Source organism: Corylus avellana, chromosome ca1, assembly GCF_901000735.1.
Source record: "Corylus avellana chromosome ca1, CavTom2PMs-1.0".
Lineage (NCBI taxonomy): Eukaryota > Viridiplantae > Streptophyta > Magnoliopsida > Fagales > Betulaceae > Corylus > Corylus avellana.
This window is the reverse complement of record NC_081541.1, coordinates 11,268,824-11,274,705: the sequence shown is the minus strand read 5'-3', so window position 1 is coordinate 11,274,705 and position 5,882 is coordinate 11,268,824.

The following is a 5,882-nucleotide window of genomic DNA, read 5'->3' as shown; positions in this document are numbered from 1 at the left end:
ATTATCAATCATGACCGAAGCCACCAATCCCTTTGATGATCCCAACCATCATCTTCATCTCCACCACTCTGATCATCCAGGTGTCGTGCTAGTATCTCAATCTCTCACTGAGGACAACTATCAAACATGGAGTTGGGCAGTAATCATGGCTCTCAGTGCCAAAAACAAGCTTGAGTTCATTGATGGCACAACCTCTTCACCGGCAGATTCTGCCAAAGAATTTCCACAACGGAATCGCTGCAATAACATGGTATAGTCTTGGCTACTCAACTCCATTTCAAAAAAAATTTCTCTTAGTGTTATATATTGCAAACATGCTTGTGATATTTGGGAAGATCTCAAGGCACAATTCTCTCAAGTGAATGGCCCTTGCATGTTCCAACTAGAACAAGATATTTCCAATCTTGTTCAAGGTACTATGTCAGTGGCCACATACTTCACCAAACTGAAGAGTCTTTGGGATGAACTTTACGCACTTCAACCTAATCCTTCATGTTCTTGTGGTGCCATGAAAGATGTCTTACAACTTCAACATAACCGATGTACCACAAAGTTTTTAATGGGCCTCAATGGGTCATATACTTCCGTTCGCAGACACATCCTCCTGATGGACCCTCTACTGTCAACCGAGCCTATGCCTTAGTTCTTTAAGAGGAACGACAACGCAACATTTCTATTCCATCCACTGTTGAAGGCGTTGCTCTAGCAGCTAAAAGTGGTCCCCCGCCATGGAAGAATGGTCGATTAGGACAACCTAAGAAGGATCAGCCGAAGTGCATTCATTGTGGTCGTCATGGGCACACCATTGATCGTTGTTATCATCTCCACGGTTTCCCTCCAAGCTCTCGCTACACAAAGCCTGGTACCAAGCCCCCACCTCGTGCCCACCAAGCATCCTGCACTAATGATAGACCACCAAGTAGGTTATACAGAATGGCACAATCCTCAATAGTGCCAGACCACAACCCATGGCCAATCAAGTAGGTTGTACAGAATCATCTCTGTCAAGTAAATCTCTTTCTTCCCAATCTTGGGTTCTTGATAGTGGCGCCACTGACCACATGGTCAATGACCCAGCTATTTTGACCCATGCTATCCCTGTTCATAATCACACGGTTCAATTACCTGATGGTTCTCATGCATCCGTTACACTAATTGGAACTGTTCACTTTTCATCATCATTAGTTTTAACCAATGTCTTTTGTATACCAACCTTCCATCTTAATTTAATTTTTGTGTGTCAGTTATGCAAAACCCTCCATTGCATAATCATTTTTTCTTCTGAATTTTGTATCATTCAAGAACTTTGTTAGTTTTTGTGTTGGCTTAATTCAGTTCCAAAATGCAGAGGCTATTGTTTACAGGCTCAAACACTGAACGTCCCTGCAAAATTTCAGCTCAATCGGACCACAAACACCTTTCGATCAGAGCTGTTGATCAAGACTGGACAGGCCGGGTCCGGACCGCCATTCCCCGGGTCCGGACCACAATTCCAGAAACTCCATTTTTCCTCCGTAAGGCTGTGTCCGGACAGCCCATTAACCTGTCCGGACACCTCGTACCTATTATGCCCAAAAACATGTTTTTAGTGGGCACAGGTCTAGGGTTTGATGTACTGATATATATACATCATTATAGAAGAGAGAGACACGAATTTTCACCCCCAAAGAGTTCGTCGGAGGTTGTGCTAAGAGAGATCATATGTGGTGAGCGTTAAATTGAATCTCTTAGGGTTTTAGTTATTCCTTTGATAAATCTACGGTTGAGAAGTCTATTGGAAGGGTCCGGTAAAGGAGAATCACGTTGAAGAAGATTGTGAGTAAGGAGACGAGTTGTAGGCTTGTCGATCTTACAGAGCCAAGGTCTTGCAAAGGGTTGTAAGTGTTCCTAGTGTCTGTAATCTCTGGATAATCTTTTGATAGTGATTTCCTGGGTTTGGCTGCGCCGGAGAGGTTTTACTTTTAGATCGGTTTATAAAAAGTTTCCTCTTCGTAACTAAAATATCTATGTCTGCCTCTTTATTGATTTATATATTTTGGGTGATTGAATTGTTTATTACTTAATAATATTAATTCCGCATAAATTGTAATAAACAAGTTTTTGGAGTCGGCATAGCGTTTTTCAAAGACCTTCGCTCGATGAAGATCATTGGGATGGGAACTGAGCAAGATGGCTTATACAAATTCACCAAGTTGGAAGCTGCTCGGTGCCAGGTGGCAATATCCACCCCCCATCTCTGGCATCGCACATTAGGACATAAAATTTTTTCCAACTCTTTTAAAGTTACGACAAAAGTATGTTCTTTTCACATGTCGAAAGAAACCGAGACAAAGGTCACTTACTTCGGCCTTTAGCAAGGATGACCACTGATAAGTGCTAAATATTACATATTTGGACCCCTTTATTTACATTAGTTAATCCTTTAGCTGTGTCGTTATTTAATATTTTGTGTTAGTTTTGTGTTTTTAGTATTTTGTAGGTCATTGAAGAAAAACTGCAGTTTTAAAGGGAAAAATGCAAAGTTTGGAAGAAAGAATACTTTGAGAAGACCTAGATTGTGTGGTTAAGTCTAACCAAATCCAAGAAAAAGGTAAATCAGATTAAAGTTCAGATTGGATAAGATTTCGGATCGGATTCAAATTCAGATTCTACACACGTCTTAGTATTTTGACCATAACTCTCCGCTCAAATATCGGATTGAAGTGATTCAAACGACATTGGAAAGCTAGCTCAAAATAATACAATTTGTTGTGAAATAGGATTTTCGTAACTCGGACGGTTTCTATGCCAAAATCGCCCCATAATTAAAGGACACAAATCTGGACGATTCCTATTCCAATTTCAGACTTCTATTTTGACTGGGAGATAGACCTTCGAATTATCTAGGTTTACTTGGGCTTCTAGAACTTCCCTAAGCCTATAAATAGACTTCTTTGCATTCAAGAAAAGAGACACAATCCTAGAGAGCAAAATTCTTTTGTTTAGTTTTTTTTTAGGTTTAGGTTTAGGTTTAGATTTTATTTTTAAGTGGAGCTAAATTCCCAACTAAGGTTGGGGATGAAGCCTCACCGATGAAGAACAACATCACTTTTATGTAAGTTTTTATTATTCTGATTTTATTGGGTTTTATATTTCAATTGTTTTACTTCTAATCAATTGTATGGAGTGATTCTTGGATATCTCTTGTGATTCAAGGATACATGTGATGATTTGAGATAATTTCATATGATTGATTGCTTGGATTTTAACTCATAAAAATTGGATATCCCTTGTGATTTGTTCTACGGATACATTTGGTGTTTCAATTGAATTTGGATTCCTTTTGTGATTTGGTCAATGAATGGATACATGGGATGGTTTTAATTAATTTTTTGAAGTATAGTAAAACATATCTATAATTGAATTTGTGAGAACTTCGGATTAATATTGATAAACACAAAGTATGTTGTTATGATTCTGTGAGTGTGGATTCCCAAACCTTAGTACCTTTATCCTTATATTTACTTATTTTATTTAGTTTATGTTTATCCTTTAATTTTCAAAACTCAAAAATCAAAACCCTTTTGGAACTAGATTAAGATTTAATTAGTTTAGATATAAATTGCTCTTTCAAAAAATACAATTCTCTGTGGGATCGACGTCGCACTTGCAATCCATTAAACTACAATTGATTCGTGCACTTGCAAGTTAAATAAATTTGCACAACAAGTTTTTGGCGCCGTTGCCGGGGAATTGTTCAATTTTTGAAACCAATTTATTTCTAAATTAGTTTTATTCTTCTACTAGTTATAATTAGGATTTTATTTTTCTGCAATTTGTTTTGTTTTATTTGTGTTACTAATAAAAAAATAAAAAAATATTTTTCTTGTTGTTTTTTTGTTTTGTTTTGGTTTGTTTTTCAGTTTTGCCACAGCACCTTCCGCGCAGCCCTACAGCAAAGGCAGCAACTGCAGCAGTTCTGTAGATTTTTGCCAAAAATTTATTTTTAGTCATTTTTGTGAGTTTTTAAATTTTAGTTTTATTTTTTTACTTAGTTAGTTGTTTTTTATTATTATTTAAAAATAAAAAATAAAAATGGTTACTGTTTTATGTGGGATATTTGCATGTTAAAATGTGAGGGGGAAGTATGAATTTTCATTTTAATGATTTTAATGTCTCTCCTAGTTATAGGACACTAGCTCCTACCAACTACCCTCAAAATTTTTACCCACATAAACCATGTTCATATTGTTTCAATCCTTATCATGAGGAAAACAATTGTCCAGATCTGCGAGCTGAGCTCGATGACTTATAGGACAAATTAGACCAAATCAGAGCAGCTAGATCTAACTTTTCATATGAACAAATGAACACCAGTTTCTCCAGCCCGGGGTTTGATTCAAATTTTAATTGTTATAACTCGGACTGGAGCAACCAATCTAATTTCTCATGGTCAGCTCAAGCTACAGGAAATTATGCTCAGCAATTTGATGAATTGCACCATTCAGAATATCCGCAGTTCGATCATCAAGCTCAACCTCCTATTTATCAGTCTACCACTCAAGAGCCACAGTCTGCACCACAGTCATTACTGGAAGACATGATGAAAACATTAATAGAAAAAGTCGACCAGTCCAACTCCCAAGCTATATAAGAGCTAAAGAATTCCAACTCCCAAGCTATACAAGAGCTAAAAGGTTTTACCAATCAAGCTGTACAGGAGCTGAGGAATTCCAACATGGCTAATGGCAAAGACATACAAGAACTTAAGCAGGCCATGTCCAAGATAGAAGGACAGATTGGTCATCTAGTTGCTGACTTCAACATAATAGAGGAAGAAGAGCTTCAAAGTCAGCTGATGGCTGAAAGGTATTACATGATTGATGAGGATGATTCCGAAAATTCTTATCATGAGCATGCCAAGTCACCATCACACTAAAGAGTGGGAAAATTGTGGATAACAAAGAGGAGGAAAAGAAAGAGGAGCAAGTTGAACACCTTGAGCAAGTTGAGCACCATGAGAACAGTGAGCCACCAACAGATCCTGATCTACCCAGTGACATGGAAGTGAGTACTGAAGCTCTTGCCTGCATCACTGTCCCTCTTAAGACATATCAAGAGCCCAAAGCTTCATCGCCTAAATGTCTCAAAGAGCCATCTTATGTCAAGATACTCAAAGAATTGTGCACACAAGCACACAAATCTAGGAACCACTTTCCTAAGAAAATCCTTTGAAGCAAGCTAATCTACAAAAGATGGCGAAATCTCCTTCCAGAGGGGTATGAAGTTTTGAAGAAGAAGGGGTGGAAGGGATTGGTTGGACATCCGTATGATCGAGGAAAGCACTGTAAAGTTTTCTACTCCAGTTTATTTTCTGCACTTCACTCCACAAATTCTTTCTTTCCTTTTTCATTATATTGCATTTCTTTTTATTTGTTTTTGTTTCTAACAGCAATTAATCTTTTGATGTTTTGTTTCTGTGAAAAAAAATATATTGTTGTTAGTTTTTGTTGACAGGTGTTTTGGTGTTTAAGTTTGGGGGATGCCCAGGCCTTGTTCACACTCAGATTTCCTTACTTCCGGTAATGTATTTATATACTACACATTGAGGGCAATGTGTAATTCAAGTTTGGGGGTATGGAAAAACACTTTGTCTATTTATTTTTGTTCTTATTTGTTTATTTGTCTTTTTGTGTTAAAAAATTTGAAAAAAAAAAAAAAAATTAATTATGCTATGTTTTAGTCAAGTTTGAGTTAAACTGTGACTGTGGTTTGCATTTCATTAGCTTGCTTAAAGGGTTGAACAACATCATTATGTCATTTGAAGCCTAAGTCCCTTGACTTATTTTTGGGTAAAAGAGATTTCACTTGTTTTGAGATAAATTTTCATGAGCACATTAGCA